Source organism: Pseudopipra pipra, chromosome Z (assembly GCF_036250125.1).
Source record: "Pseudopipra pipra isolate bDixPip1 chromosome Z, bDixPip1.hap1, whole genome shotgun sequence".
In the NCBI taxonomy this organism is placed as follows: domain Eukaryota; kingdom Metazoa; phylum Chordata; class Aves; order Passeriformes; family Pipridae; genus Pseudopipra; species Pseudopipra pipra.
Window position 1 is genome coordinate 64,303,172 of NC_087581.1, and position 17,706 is coordinate 64,320,877.

Genomic DNA, 17,706 nt, shown 5'->3' on the forward strand with positions numbered 1-17,706 from the left:
TTACCTGTGTGCAGATTATTATCCACAGTTATCAAGTTTCAAACCAATGAGAAGAATATTCTTGCTTGTTGCTTATGCATTTTTCCCAAACAATAGAATCCACACATAGGAAACAAACAAACAAACAAACAAATACAAGGGCTAACTATGAACTGGACACCCTAATTGCTTTATTCTGTTGGTTTGTTGTGGTAAATTTCATGTTATCAAAAGGAAAACAAGCATCTCTTGCCAGTCCCACATTAAAAGACTGCATGTGAGGCATAAGAATCCTTAAAATAATGCAAAGCAGACTATAATTTCTGCACCAAAGTGGCATATTCAAGAGAAAGGTTAAACCATGTGACAACCAGCATGCAGATGTTCAACTTTTTTCGCCATTCAAGTTTTAATGACTCAGGTACACTTAAATATACAGCCACAGTTAGTCAAGCTTTTAAACTACCCTTATGGGTGGGTAACCTCCTTACTGACTTCTGATGAATTTTTGTGTAACGTGTATGGTGAATCCAACCATATTTCATCATAAAAAACACTTAAGATTATTATCACACATCTGAATGAAAACTGTGCAGGTTTATAGATTTTGGAATGTTGTGCCACATCGAAAAGTCCAGCAATGGGGTCACAGTCCTGCAATTCTCAAGTCATCTCATTTGGACTCACATAATTTGTTTCCAAAGAGCTTACAAACTAAGCAGTAAATATTCTGGATTTTCCTCCCTGTTGTGTGTAGGGAATCATTATAGCGGGATTCACTACATCACATATATTTATTTTTTTTAATTGATGTCTTCATTGAAGAGGTTTATCCTTGTAAAAAATTATCGATACACAAAAGCAAGAAATACGTTTAAATTCAGCCATTGCACGCTGAACAATATATTATTCTGTAATAAGACATTTTTAATTATTCTTTAAATGTTAGAGGTCTGGGTTTTTTGCCATCAATCCTTGCGTACATATTCTAAACTGCTAAATTTAAGCCTAGGGGTACACTCCTATTTTCAAATGTGTATTTTGTATTCATTTATACCACGTCTGTACAGTCAGATTCTGACTAGGCCTATGTACCTTTTATGGGAACACAGCACAGCAGACACAGAAATTAATTTACAAAAGAAAAGTGTTGCAATTTTAGCTTTATATATTCCCCAACAGCATTTACTTTTTTGAAAGGTAAAAAAGGCAATTTCTATAGTGTGTACAATGTTTTATGTCTATTGAACATCATACGATATTTAAACTTTTAATTCAAATTTCTCTATCAGTTTTGGAAGTTAAAAATGGTTTAAAAATTTGCACTAATAGGACTATATATATTAGTAATTAATAGAGAATCAGTCTGAAAGGAAATCTTGATCTTTACGGTTTCTTGTTATACTTAATTTTAACAGTGTTTTTGGCCAGTTGCTCAGTGCTAAAAACTCAGAGCTGGAACCTACTGTATATAAGTTCAGAGGGGTAGAGGTGAGGGTGGGTTTGGTTTGGGGGAGAAAGGCAGGTGAAATTGGTGCTTTGTCTCAAAAATGTAGCAAAAAGCCAGTGGAAATCATTTTGTGACAAAGAATATGAGAGAATGAAAACTCAGTATCACTTTCATCAGTGTTTTGCTTAGAAATCGCCTTCATAATGATGACTGAGAATATCCCAACTGTACAAGCAAATCATGCATTTTGAGTGGGTTTATTCTTCTGGTGCTTTGAAAGTTCTGCCCAAAGAACTTACAAGCTTCCCTTCCCTGTAGAAATTATCTGATGATGCTGAGAAACCGCAACTTACTTTACAAGGTCTCCAAGCAAAACATAGTTTCTGATCAGGCAATTGTCGAATTAAAGTCACCTGTAGAGGCTAACTAATATTGCAAAGAAGAGAGCAAGCAGTTGTATTTTGTGATACATAATGGGACATGCCTATTATATTTTTCAAGAAAGGGGACATGCCATTTGGTATATGCCAGTGAAACAAGGCATATACTAAATGTATATTGTCTAAAATGGCTCTGTAATTAGAGCTACACCTTCATAAATTAGAAGGGTCATCTGTGAGTTCTCATAATAAAAAATGTCTTTGCTAAAACAGAATGTCCTTATTAAACACACTGACTGTCCATACTACTTTTATGGCTAACAAAATGAAGGTTTAACTAATTTATTTGATAAAAAGGGACTCAAAGAAAGGTCCTGAAATCTTTTGTTTATCTGGGACATTACTCTTGGAAATTAAAATCTTCAGCAGATAATATAATAGAACCAATTTTTTTTTTAATAATTTTTCTAAGTTTGTGCAAAACTCTCAAAAACCGTAATTCCAGCACCAATATTTGTTACTCCCCTCTTTCTCACTAAACATCTGTGTTTAACATAAGCATTTTTTTAAAGTGAGTGCAAAACTGGTTTCATCTACTGTCAGATCAGAATACAAAGAAGATTTCAGAACATTTTTTCATTGAATTATGATAGTCCCTTGATTAGAAACAGCATTTTTTCATTATTTTTCCTGGATCTAGAGAAAAAAAGAATGGAAAGGACAACTGCACACAAACACTCATAAATGAAAACAAGTGCACAATTTGATGTAAACTACTAACTTCCATTTATGTTAAGATTCGGTGAAAACTGTTCAGTTCTGTTTCCCTCAAACCATTCATTAATGCAAACAGACTTAACTCTGTCTTCTTAAATATCTGGGGTTATGTGATTTGGAAGCCACAGGTTATCTGTGATCATGTGCCATCAACCTTTCACTTTGAGCCATAATTTAATTTTTAATTATTGCCTTTTAATTTGGTCTCTTTCTTTCAGAGCTACCTAATGTATATGCTTAAATGTATCAATTATTATTATTATTATTATTGGAGAAAACACTGAAATTAAGAGAACGGCTGGACTGAGTACTTGATGAAAGACCTGGCATATACTTAACCAGCAGGCTACTCATTACTGGGCACTCATGGAACAGGACAATTTAAGTAACCCATTCTCACAGGGATGACTACCCTGTTGTGCAGAGCAGCAGTCCTAAGACTGTACTAAATATCATTTTAGTCATGCTAATACATGTTGACAAATGAATTCTCAACTATTCAGTTGGTAGCATTGCTTTCAGGGAAGTAGAATGCTTGATGTTTCAATCAGCAAAGACAGTGAACTAACACCTCTGAGCTCTGCCAGGCAATGATCCAAATACAGGGACAAAGACTGCTGAAACCTTTGCTCTTTTTATGCTGTGCCATTTTCTACCTTCTTCATTTCTTGCTGTGCCTTCCAAACCATGGCACCGAGAGACAGAATTATTACAAAGGTAACAGTAACAGCAGGAAAAGCAGTGCAAGATATTGACACTAATAATTCATCTGACAAGATATGAAAAAGTGATTTAAGAAACGAGTAACTGTAAACTAACAGGAACGCACTGAATAGTTCTTACATGATTATCTTAAATAAGGCCTCATTAGAATTGAGAATAATTTTTTTTCCCTTGTAAATCACTTTTCTGCACAGGTATTTAGTATAAAGAAGAGACTGAAGGAATGTAAAGGAGAATTGATACTGCATGTTATTACTTGCACAAAAATCTAGAATAGCCAGTAAAGCATTTGGTCAGAATATGTAGAAATATTCTAAGAATTTAATATGTTTAAACATTATAAATATTCAATATAGAGCATGAAAGTTTTCTACTACTTCATCTGTTCTAATGACATGATGCTTTACCTATTAATTGTCTTGATCTTAGAACACAAGTTTTTCCACTTTCGCTCTCCTGATTCTCTCCCCCATCCCACTAGTGGGAAATGAGTTAGCAGCTCTGTGGGGCTTAGCTGCTAACCAGAGTTAACCCACAACAATATGAAAGAAGATACTTTTAACAGATTAAATTACAGAAACTCATGATAAATAATTATAACTAGAAACAACTTAACTGAATCAGAGAACAAACTTTTTATTTTCAAAAGAAAAAAACATTTCATTGTCAACAAAAATGGATTTTGTTCTCTAATAAGTGATTACTATAGACCAGAGAGGGACAATGGTTCTCCTAGTGACCAAATGGTAAGAAATAATCTGAGATTAGCTCAGTTAGTTAGAGCCTGTTGTTAATGACACCGAGGTTGTGGGTTGGATCCACATATGGGCCATTCACTTAAGAGTTGAACTCGATGATCCTCGTGGATCCCTTCCAACTATGAATACTCTATGAAATTTGAAATAAAAAAAAAAAATCAGGTAATTAATTCTGATGGAACTATATACAAAATGGAGTGATATTACTGATATAGAAGATCAAAAAAAACAACCTACTGTATTTTGTAGTGTACTGCTTTTTGAAAACAGTGAGAACATTGAAAGGAAACTGGAGAGACTGAAGCATACAGCAAAACTACACCAGCAGATTTCAAGTAGCTATTACTCTTTTCTAAGGAAACCTTGGAATAAAGACAGGGAAAGCAGCAGTTTAAAGAGGCACAGGCTTCCTCTAAATCGAGTTACTTTATGATAGAACCACCATTCATACATCCTGCATTAGGAACATACACATTTAAGGAACAATAACAAGGACAAAATTATGTATGCATTAATATTTGGAAAAAAAAAAAAAGTGCTCCAGGATCATAGACTTATGGAGGGGAGTCAGTTTGGACTGGCTGTATATGAAGGTTAGTAACCCACATTCAGAACTTAAGTAAAATCTATCTATACAGATTTTAAAACCATACAAAATCAATCAATGGCTTTACACAAAACAAAGACACGAACTTGTTTTATAACATTAACTGTTTAAGAACTGGCAAAGCAGCAGACCTTCTCTGCAAGAAGGCATTGTAATTCAGAAATAGGAAAGAAACTAAAGGTGCATAAAATAATTCATCTATTGTAGCTAGAAATGGATGGGAAAATTTGTGGAACTGTATCCACTAACATCCATAGCAATAAGCTACAACTTCACTTCAAATAATGAGTATGTAACATTTCGGAATGTCACCTTCCATATAGCTTTCATAGAAGTAGTACAGTAGTACATTCTTCTTGATATTTCTGAAAAGTCTCTGCCTGGAAATGAGTGGATAATTTTAACAGTGGGTAAAGACAAGTAAGGAGTTGACGGTCTACTATCAGAGTACTGATTTTACACTAACACCAGGAAGAAGGAGGATGACCAACTTCCCAGTTTTGTTTTCTTGATACCTCTAAGGCAATTACTTCTAACTGAAAATAAAAAGCATTTTATTTTCCCCCTAAAGAAATTATTCTGTACAAATTAAAACAACTACCACAAAGTGAGGTCCCTAAAAAACCCCCAATTGCCAATTCAAAGATTCTACTAAAACTACTGCTAATAGCACAACAATACTGAAGAGAGAATATGTCACCACATTGTGAGCAGAAATCAGAGCTGCATAGTGCGTGCAAAGGCAAACCCACTTATAATTTAAGGCAATAATGACATAGTAGAGTAGCTAACACAAAACTTCCTTTAATAATATCTTCATGTTTATCACAGTCAATAAAATTTTTCACCAGACTTTTAAGTAATTAATGGAGAACAGGAAGGAGAACTAAATGCTTTCATACTTGTGCCTTAGTTTGCTTTTTCACTCTATTGGTTTAATTGTTACAGCAAGTCAAGCCCTTATTTCTTGTCTTGCCTATACCAGTAAGAGAGAATAAATACTTCTTGGCCTTCTGAACTCATTTAAGGACTTATTATAGTAGCTGAAATAATATACTCCACCCATGAATAATAACATGTTCTTGACTGTGAATTTAAAATGATTGAAAATGAATGTTCATTTTGAGATGTCCCTTATCTGCTTCCCAAGCTGTGTATTTTCCCCATATATTATTTAATAACATGTTTACCTCCAGAAACCTCAGGAACAGTAACATATTTTTGATGAAGAGGATCTGCATATTTACATGTCCAAATTTAACTTTCAAAATCAGTGTGTGTGCAAAATTAGTAACGCAGCATATACCTTTTACCTACTTTTAAGTGGTTCAGACTATTCCCATGAGATTCAATGATCCAAGAACAGATATATGATAAGATTTTATGATCATAACATGCAGCACTGACCTCTTTGCCTATATTCGAACAGGCATGAAAGGAGGTACATGACTGTGCAAAGTCAATGTCATTACAAAATAACAATTTCTTCTTGCTAGATCTGTCTCATCTCAATTAAAAGGGTTAGAACACTGATTTGCACTGTGAATTTATTCTGGACAGTTGCCCAGGTTAAGTAAACTATGCAAATGCCATTGCTAAGGTTTGTCAGAGTGGTTAGTCTCGTCTGTCACTCAAACAAGGCAAGTGGCTTACATTAAACCAAACATCATCAGTAGCAGACAGTTCTCTGTGATACAACAGGAAAAGGAAAGAAGAGGAACTGATAGAGAAAGAAACATAAAACAGGTCTCAGTGTTGTTGAAATCTTCAACTTGCTAAAGAATTCACAAAAGCTATTCTTACTCTCAATACCTGAGGCCCAAGCCTGCTCACACAGACAATTCACAACTAACTAAAAAAAAAATGTTTAAAATTAGGAATTTCATTATCTACCCAAAGGAACACCATGTTACATCAATCTAAATATCTTCAACACAAAAAAAGAATATCACTGTTCTTTAGGAACAATATATACACACAGATATTCTTTGACACACACACACACAGAAAAAAAAATAAAGTCAATTAAAAATAAATATTATAGAAAGAAAAAGTGCTCACAAAGCATCTTTCTTGAGTGGTATCATTTCCACTACACATTTATTAGGCAGTCCAAAATCTCCCAGTGCAAATTACACTACACAAACACTGGGCTTTCATATTAGCTGATCTCTGAGGTCTCATTTATGCAGTGGGCAATGATGTACATGACAACATGTTTTTTGCACATAGAATCTCAGGGAGCTTTTTCTTTTTCCCTGTTTAATACTACATCATTTTTTTTCCACAAAGCCCTGCACAATTCTATTTTATTGATCTTGTTTTCCAATGCTCTGGACATTTTTACACACCCCTGACATCAAATATGACAGACTTGAAGCAGAAAATACAACAAAGTAGAAAAAAATACTGTGCCACAACTATATTCCATCACAAGATACATTTGTTAGAATCTAGTTGTTTTCAGTTGGGAGGTTCACTTTGGAGACAAAAGGAAAATATGTTCTGACAATGTCAAAATTATTCTGCTTCCAAATTACCTCTCCTTTCAAATTCTGCTTATATTAATTTATATTATAATGGCATATGAAAACATGAAGATGAAATAGAAACCAAAGACAAAGCAAAACATTTTGGATCAACTGTTATTGATTCATTTTTAGTTGTCCCCTGGAAAATAGCCAGTTGAGGAAAACTGGGTTTATTTGGAAGGAAATCAAATATCTCAATTTGAAGTTGTCAGATAGAACATATCATTCTGGAGCATTACTGGATGGTACAGCTGAATCCACAAATAAAGAGTGAGCAGTAGGTCTCCAAGAGCACACTCTTTCACTCAATACAAACAAATTCATGTCTAGCAAGAAGCAATAACAGATTTCACTTTCTAAATCTCTATGCAAACTAGGATTTTAATCTTTAAATTTGTTTTAATGTCCTTTTCTTAGGGAAAGAAGCCATAAAACATTTTTTATAGAAATCTGAAAAACCCCAGTGCCTTCCTCTTGCACTGCATGCACCTTACTGCAGATCACATCTCAGAATCTGGTCTTCAGTTTACTGTTCCCAACACGAATTACAAAATAAACCAAGGGTCTTGAATTGCAAAAATGAATGTCTATTTTCCACTGTCAGACAACAAAGATGTGTCAGTTTACTTCAGAAGACAACACAGCACAGTATCTCTCCTTAATTTATTACTTCCTTAGAGTCTGTGTAATAGACAACAATGTGGTATTGGCAAAGATGGTAATTTAATTCTCAAGATAAAGTCTCATACATCTGGTTTTAAATATTTACAAATGATTTTCTACTTTCCTTATTTTCTAAGTCAGGTTCCCTCTGCTTTTAGGATTCTTTTTTTTCCTAATAAATCATCTGGATAAAACATACATGTTATGTTCATTCATCATGGATTTTGGGGTTCCAATTAAATAATGCAGTTGAAATCTTCGGAAGAAATTTAAACTGAAATCCTAAACACTTAGATGCACAGTAACATGCAAAAGCAATTTAATTTCAGAATTTGTGAAAACTAAAGTGTTTAAAAGGGAAGCTTCAAAAGCTTTCAAGAATAAAAGGTCATCTAGTACCTGTGAAACTGCATGCTGTTCTTGGAAACAGTGTGCTCCTGCAGCCAGTTACAAGCATACTTATAGTTCATTCTTCTTGAAGAATCTGAGACTGTCTCCTCTCTGAGCGGATGACGTACACTCACCATTAACTCTCTTTCTATCACTCCCACCTTGCACAGAGTGGAATAATCATACCATTCTCATTTGTTTCTTGACCTTTCGGGGGGAGTTGGTTGGTTGTTGTTTGCTGTTGGATATTTTGTTTGTTGTTTTGTGTGGTTTATTTTTTAACTCAGATGAAGCAAACACACCTGGAAAACTAATAAATAAAAGCTCTACACTCACTTTTAAAAAACTATTGAATATGTCCCTAATAGAATAATTGATTTGATCTGTTCTTCATTATATTCCAAGTACATTCATATTTCACTGACATTAAGACAATGATACTCAGAAACTGAGTCACAGCAGTGAATGCATTTAATGCACAGATATATAATATACCTGGTATATGCTGCTGTAGCAGGATGATAGTATCATCATATCAAGGTGGGGAAGCACCACTACCACAGGACAAACAGTTCACATAAGAGAGCCAGCTCGGATGTGTTTTCACGCTGAAAATATACCTTCATATCTAATAGATTTGCTGTCTATGCTGTGTGCTGCGCCACACATAAATATTGTCAATGTCACTTACAACCTCATAGGGTTTGAATTATGGAATGCAAAAACAGAAAATGAAAAACAAAACATAAAATAAAACAAATAAATAAAACAAAACAAAAAAACCCCAAACTAAACCCAAACATCACTAAAAGTTTACAAAGGAAAACCATGTAGCTCTAGGCACACGGGACACCATTAGCAAATATCAGTTCTGAATGTTAACTCCTTGTCCACTGCTTTCATGGCTCCAAGATCATCTGACCCAGTTTCGTTTTAAGGCTACATGATATGGCACTTCATATGCACCTACAGTAATGCTCACACAGCCTCATGGTCAACAAGACCAAACACTTGGCCTATTTGCAAACCAAACTGATTTAAACAATATTTCTCTTTTTCATTTGGATCAACCCAGTTTGGGTTGGTCAGAGAACTATGCCCTGAGGACTATTTACAGGGAAGTCAATTAGAATATTTACTGAACACTGGGTCAATTCACCCAAGTTCAATTAACTCTTCTAAGTCAGAGGAGAAAGAAGTTTGCTCTTCAATTCTGAAGAACAAACTGAACAAACTCTCTCAGTTGCAGGAAGTAACATGGTAACTCTAAGGAAATGGATGATTACTAAATGTCTAAACATCTCAAATCTGTGCATATTCAACAGTAAAGTCTTTGAAAAAGAGGACTGGTACTAAATCTCTCAAGAAAATGCTCTTCTAAGAGATGTGTTAAAATCTTAGTCTTCTTTCTGGTCTCTGGAACAAGGAATCTTTATTTCTGCCACTGTACATTACAAAAAGGAAGGAATAAGGATAGGGTAGGTACCACGCAGAGTGACAGGTCAGATGTTCAAGAATCAAAGCACTTCAAAAGCCTCCACTTAAAATAAGAAAAACATTTTTTTGCCCCATTTTTCAATCAAATGGTCAATTATCTTTCTTGGAAATAGCCTCAAGATGCGTCAGGGAAGGTTTAGGTGGGATATTAGGAAAAATTTCTTCACTGAAACTGTTTCCACTGTTTCGTGGAACAGGCTGCCCAGGAAAGTGGTTGAGTCACCCACCATTCATGAAGGCATTTGAAAAATGCGCAGATGTGGCACTTAGGGACATGGTTTAGCCCTGGACTTGGCAGTACTCATTTAATGCCTGGACTCAATGATCTTAGAGGTTTTTTAGAACCTAAAAGATTCTATGGCTCTACTACAGTGATATGTCAAAGTAACATGGTGTTCTTAGCTTCAGCATGAACAGTGAAAAGTTCTGGCGTCAGTCTCTGGATTGAGAATGGGATTACTTAATTCCTTTTTTAGATAGCTTATGGCAGTCTTTAAGATCCAAATACCTTAAACCAGGTAATTATCTGCCTCCCGTAGAACTCAGACTCATGATGTGTGACTTAGAAACCTCAAATATTGACAGTCTGTGTGACTGGTGTCTAACCTAACAATGCAGGGAAGTTGGAAACAATAGGAACAGCCAGCTATAGATAATGAGGGGTAAAGAAGGTAACTGGGGGAGAAAGAAAGACTGCTAGAAGTAAGCTTTTCTATTAGGAACACTATTCATACTGTATCACGTGAAAGGAAACCCACAGGAATTTACCTTCAAACATCTGCCAGTGGGACAGGAGCCTGTTGGATTTGTCATGCAAAGTAAGAGCTTAGAAATAAAATGATCAACATACAGTGTCACTGACAATTTTGGTTGACAACCTGAAGAGACTGATTTGTGAAATATGTCCATGTTTACCTGCCTTTTCAGAAATTCAACTCTATTATTGATTTCAACTGCACTTATTTGGCAGCCACACCTGTTCCTCAGTATCCAGAATCTAATGATAACACCATTACTCAGCATCCCTTAAGACACTTAAGCAATCCAGCAGTATCACAGAAATGTTGCCTTAATGGCAAAGACAAGAGATAAAGACTTAACCCTTCACCTGAATGTCATGCTGAAACCGTCTTTTTTTTTTTTTCTTTTTTTTTAATTTCCTTTCATTTCCAAGAGAAAATACTGATCAATTCTGGAACAGCCTTGAATGACTTTGTGACTAACCCTAACTGTTGATGACTTCCCTTTGTAAAAATCTCTGAATGAATTTATATGTTTCCTGACATGTGTGGTTTTTTTAATTTACTTTAAAAGGCAAATGAAAAAATATAATTTCAAAGTCTATTTTTGAATACAAAAGACAGTGTTTCATTTGAATAATATTTAAGCAAAATGCTGTGGCTGCTTTGGACACAAAGTCAAAATCATCAGCTGAACTCAGTTCAAACTGTATTTGGGGCAAATAACTTATTTTTCCTAGAAATTTTGTTCACATGGAAAATAAAAGGCAATGGCACATAATGTATCAAGGTAACACATTTCTATATGATTCTTACAAAGACTCCTTGGATGCAACACCAGAAAGTGATTTCAAATCTACTGTTAGCTGTAAAACACAGAGTTCATATATCATATTTGGTTTTGCCTATTAGTTCTTACATCACCCTGACAGAGGAAGTGAACATTGATTAGATGTTCACAACACCATACAAAGTTTTACACTTGTAAGCCAATTTTTGTCTCATAGAAATCACATCATCACTTACAGCAAAGTTCTAAACAAAAATTCCCCTAGGAATCTGTAGGTTCCAGCCCTACCTTTTTTTTTTTTTTAACCTGAAACACATTTTGATTCCTTGGGCAGAAGTAAGAGTGATTCAGTCACTTTCATACTGAATTGAAAACTGCACTGAAGAAAGAATATAATTTTCCTGGCATGACAGTTTTCAAACCAGTCCCTCTTGCAGAGATCTATAGAAAGATCTGTCTTCCAAAATCAGCATCTTGTGGTGACAAAAAGTTACTAAACCTCCTGTTCAGTAACAGTATCAAAAAATAAAAGTAGTTCAAACAACATGTTGAAAAAAAAGTGCTGTGAAACAAGAGGCTGAGTAGACATACTTTTGTTACGTTTACTGGGAATAAGATCCATTTTTTAAATTTTATTTTGTAGTAGCCTTGCTTCTTGTGTGAATACGTACATTCCTCCTGGGAAAAAATAGCACAGTTATATCAAAACACACCCAAGCAAAGTTTGTAATTATTAAACAATTTGGGTTTTACATCAGGACAAAAAGGAGTATCCCAAGCTGAAAAAGGTAACACAGAGTGGGGCTTAAATGGAAACAAAAGACAAAATCAAAAGTTCATCTGTGACATTAAGTTTAGGAAAGAGCTGAAAAGCACATGAAATGCCTTTTTGTAATGACTGAACATTTCCAAAGTTAAATGCTTCATGGATTTTCCACTAATAATATGAACAAGCTCTCATGTTAGATGAAAGCAGGAATGCTATTAAATAATTGAGTGCATCTTGAGCTGGTTTACACGATCGTTTTAATACAATAGTTTGTACCACTTGAGTGGCTGCTCCAGTCCAGCTGAATTACAGCAGTATTTCAGTACACAGCCTGTTTAAGTGAAGTAAAATAAAAACACAGTAGCATTACTTACAAAAGTCCTCCTTGGGTATTTTCCTTTAAATAATTAAAAAGAAAAAAAGAAGGAGGAATTCACTCACTACTTGCAATTTTCAGTACTACTTATTTACACTTCTATTCAAGTATTTATCTGCCAATCTGACATGCTAGTCTACCTCCTTCCAAGGACTCCCTTCAGCAATTCCTTCCTTCTCTCATTAGGCAAGAGGTATCTTTCAGATAAGAGTGACTTCTGGAATTCTTTATATTGTGCCTATTTAGGCACAAAAACAAATGTTTTTCAGTCCAATGTTATTGTGAGGTTAATTGCTAAAAACCAAATAGCTAAAAGATATCCGTTGTTATAATTATTGTTCAATAAATCTTTTATTTCCACATAGGGAATATCCATTTTTCTTTCTTAGTGATTTGTTATGACAGCAGTAAAAAATTCATGTTCCTAAAATAAAAAATAAAAGTTCTCCAAGAAATCTTAAATTTCTTAACAAAAATAAGAGAATGTTCTTATGAATATGTATACATGTGGTTCTTAAAAACTCTAACTTCTGTTTTGCCATATCCAAGAAAGTAGTGCATAAAGAAGGGATAGGTTATTCACTAGTAATTAAGATAATGTGGTCTTATTTTAACTTCAAAAAGAAAAAAACCTACCCACCTTAGAACGCTCTTTAATTGTTTTCCTCGTAATACAATCTGTAAGTGCTGAGTTTACATACCTAACATTCATAATTTGTTTACACACGTTAATTCACAGAAAAAGACCCACAGTCTGGTAATCTGGGGAAATACGGCTGTTCCTTTGGAAGAGTTTCCTTTTCCTAAAACATCTGTAAAATGACATCTTGGGTCTGAGTTTTACCTGGTTTCCGAGGTCCCTGAGACCAGCATGTTAGGGCCTGGTAAGAACAGTATTGTTCCTTCCCTGTTCTTACAGTTTAAAAAATACTCAGGAAAAGCAACAAAACCCAAACATGCTGAGTGTAGCACAGGCCTGTACTGTAAAAAACTTCTTGTAACAAATTGACTGCCAAGACTTTTACTGATTGTCAAAGATTCAGCTTTGACAAAGCATCTGTAGAGATAGCTTCACAAAATTATTACTACAACAAAAAAAGCCCATGTAGTATAACACAAAAACAAGGTGCTTATTCAGTACAATTTAGCCTACTCATTTGAGACAATTTGGTTAAGCCCCCGAGATTGATATAAAGCACAGCTTCATTAGACTGATATAAAGCACAGCTTCATTAGATGGACTAATTCCTGTGATATAGTAAGCATAAATTAATCATGTTTAAAATTGCAGGTTATTGTGCAATGTACTAAGTACGAACTATTGGAAAGCTCATCAAAAGTCTCTAAGATATGTTTAAGTGTTCTTGTAATGTACCAAGCTATATATCATTTCATATGGTTCACCATTAAAAGCATTTGTATTTAGCTTATATAACAAAACTGCAAGGTTTTCTACAGCTTTGTAATGTTATATTCTATAAAGCAGTAACTGCCCATGGTAACTTACAAGATTTGACAAGTGCATTTGTAAAGTTCTAGCTACAATCACTGTACATACAAAACTGCAAAATATTTTTAGATTGACTGCAGTCATGGCGTGCAGAGTAGAAGGATGCTCTGCCTCAGCAGGGGTAAAATAGTTCAAGCTTTACCCTATTTTGCAAAAGTTGTCAGTGGTCAACCAAGGAAGGACAGTCACATTGCTTTTGGTATTGAAGAGTGAGACCACCCTGACTCATCAGTTGCAAAGCCAAACACTCTGAGGATGTGAAGAACAATGTGCTTCCTGAAGAAAACCTGCACAGATGAGATGTGGCAGACAAAATTCCTGACAACAGAACCAACAAGTGATAGCAGTGATGACTTATCTAAAGCTGCCAAGCTGACACAGCTGGTCTGGAGGCATTTGACTGACAGTCCATCACTTTATAATATAGAAGCCCAGTTCCACTTTTTAATGGGAGGGTCTTCTAACACACACCTTCTTCGAGTGTGTGTGGAGATTTCTCCCTTGAGTGGGGACATCCCTCAAAGTTACTCCTGCAGGTGGAGTGAAAGAGCTATGCTCACAGTCATTGGTATGAGTGAGTAACATCAATCTCTAGTTAGTAAGTATTTTGATAGCTTTAATATAATTGCTTCAATGTTGTTTCAAAAATAGTTCGCTATACTAGTTATAACTGTTTGTACTCTGTAGCTAATAATTCTGAATAATGTCTTTTAGTCTAATAATTAACATGATCGTCAATTTAAACAAATAATTTATTTTTTCCTTGTAAATACATGTTTAGCCATTCTTATTCCTGTGGGACAAAGTCATATAAAGGCTTAATTACAGCTACATAATCCTTTAAACCTAAACAATTGACCAAGTCTGTGACTGGGATTGGATCCAGCTGCATCTAGACTCCTCTCTGAGAAACAGTTAAGAAAGTAAGGGGGTCCTTTCTGAGCCTTATGACTCAATGGTAGGGTCTGTCCAAAAAACCTTGTTAGAAGCTGCCTCTCCTTCAGCTACGCAGTTAAAATTAACCTCTTCTCTTCCGAATCTGTGAATATGTCATTTCTGCAGAGTGCATGTCCTAGTTAGGACAGCTGAAGACCAGTTCATCATGGTGGGTGTAACCCAAAACTGTGTATTCTATAGCCTTCCATGCCATTTCCCAGAAACTAGACTATTGTTGTCAATAGACTATTCGCACCCTCTGCCCATAGAGCCTGACTCCTCAGGCTACAAACTAGGTGTTAAGAGGCCTGTGAGATAGGAGGATGCTCTTGTCCTCACACCTTTTGTGGAACTCCCCGCCCTGAGGGAAGCACTGAGCATTCCTGCCTGAACTGGAGGATATATAATCTTGGAGTTTTGGAACATTTTTCTACCACTCTGTGGGATCCAGAGAAAGACTGCAGCTCATCGCTCTCAACCAGACTTAGACCACCCTCAACTGGACTGCAACAGCTTTTTTTTTTCCCCAGCATCTCACTGCAATCACCACTTTTGACCAGATTGCAACCGCTCTCCCACCAGCAGGTTCTTCCCCTCTCCCTTTACTTTGGACTCAAGCGGGGCCCAAGGAACACCACTTTGTTCATGCCCCAGGGTACTGGGTTATACATTTGGGTTTTGTGGGTTAAAACCAATTGTTTGTTTGTATGATTGTACTTACTGTATTATTTTAGTAAATTGTTATTCTGACTTATAATCTCTCCTTTGAGTTGAGTTCATTTCCCCTGCTGGTTAACTCTAAACCAGCACAGTGCACAAGTTTTTTAATTGGTCCAGTATCCAAAACACCACGTCTGGGGCAAAGTATTACCAGCCCCAGGGGGAAAAGTTTTTTCCAAACCACCACAATTTTATATATAAATACATCCTATCCTCATAGGAAGAATAGCTCCAAATTACTGTTGTGACTGTAACGCTATTTACACTGTAAAGTAATGGTTTCATAACTGTGCACATGTTCAGAAATGAACTTTGCCACTTTTTATTTTTCATTTTTAAATCCTAATATCGATTGTGAAACAAAATAGCCAGTTTTCAGTAATTTTGAAATAAAAAACAGAAAATACCTGAAATTTCCACACTCTTCTAGGACCTTGTAAATAACCATTACTGCATGTTTTCTAAGTAATTGGATTACTACTTGATCAAAGAACAAACCAAGAGGTCATTTTCAAAAAAAAATTTTCTAGTTTTTTTTTCCCCCAGATTTTTATTAAGAGAGGGTCCTTATTGTTAAGAAGCTTTCTACAAGGAACTGAAGGCAGAAATGTGGCAGCCGCATTTTCCAACCACAGAGAGTATAAAACGGTTGTCTGTTCTTTTATATCTACAACTGAAAGCAAGGCAGTGAGGGGAGTCAGGGAAGGAGACTTAGTTTGACTCAAGTCAAGTCGAGACAGAACAGCCTTAGGCATAGGAGTGTTATTCTGTGTTACTGAAATCACTTTCCTAGCACTATAAGAAAGTGACTAATTTTAAGACATTTTTGTCGTTACAGTGCAGTCTATATGGCAGTTTCTAGCATAATTCAGTTGCAGTTTGTTCAGCTTCTCCTAAGATATTCACCAATTCAGTGAATTGTACTCAGAAATTAATAAAGAATGAGGTTCAGATTCCAACCACTGGTGAGACATACTTGTAAACAGGACTCCTTACTCAGGTGCTGGTGAACAGTTTCCCCACTACAACGTAAGCAAAGTCCACAAATTTAATTCTTTAAACAAAGCAGTAAACTTGGAAATCAGACACAAACATATTGTTATAAAAAACAGCAGGTGATAAAAGTCAGGAAGTATTCCTGTACTCATGTGCCTATATCAAACACTTGGTTGCAGGATGAAGACATCAACAGTCTCATTATCCAGGGCAAATAACTCTTCAACCTAGATCTTCCAATTTAAAGCTAGCATCACTACTGCCTCATCCTGCATTCTACTCGAATCTGAAACTGCTAATTAAAATCATATATAAACTGATATCCTCTTGAGCAGACTATTACTATGCCAACACCAAACTCGAGCCTCCAGAATCTTCACAACAAAAATGATGGACTATGAAATAAATTAGATTTTATGAGTTTCTTTGGCAACCCTTCAAAAAGTTCCAAAATTATTAGTAGATAACTTCTGCGAAATTTATTTTCATTTAGCTCTCTCTAAAGCAAGTTACCATCACCAAAAACAAATTTGCAGGTTATTTAAAATGATAATTTCATAAGAGTAACCACACTAAGTAAATGCATAATAACATGTATATCTTCATTTTTGGAAGTAATTTCAATTCATTTTTGCTATTAAAAAAAAAAAAAGAGGCCAATTGTTGAAAAGCAATTAATGCAATAACATCAACATTTTCTGTCAAAGAATTTATAATTTTGTCTTCTAAAAACACTTTCTGAAAATCTTGGGCTAACTACCGTTGTGTTTATGTAAATACAATTTTAAAAGAATAGCACTTAAAATTGCCAAGCTGGAAAAAAGGCTTTAATTTAAAACTTCACAATCTTTATGCTACACAGTGTGAACACATGGGAGTGTATATTTAATTTGCATGAAAAGCTAGACTGGTAAACTCTTTCTCTGGAAATAGACCCCAAAGTCACATGCACAGCTCCAACTACCATCATAATTCCAAAGAGTAGAATCCTTTGCAAATGACAAGCTCAAAAATTAGGGTTTAATTCTTTAATCATTCAAAAATTGACAACAGAAAATGCCTACTGGCTGCCATTGCTGACAGTATTGGCACCTACTCTTGAAAGAATTCCACA

General features: G+C 35.2%; 1 protein-coding gene across 5 annotated transcripts in view; it reads right to left on the reverse strand.

The window, feature by feature from the left end:
* The window catches only part of LINGO2 (leucine rich repeat and Ig domain containing 2), a 480,597-nt gene that overhangs the window by 451,301 nt on the left and 11,590 nt on the right, over positions 1-17,706 (reverse strand). The gene's annotated exons all lie outside the window — the stretch shown is intronic.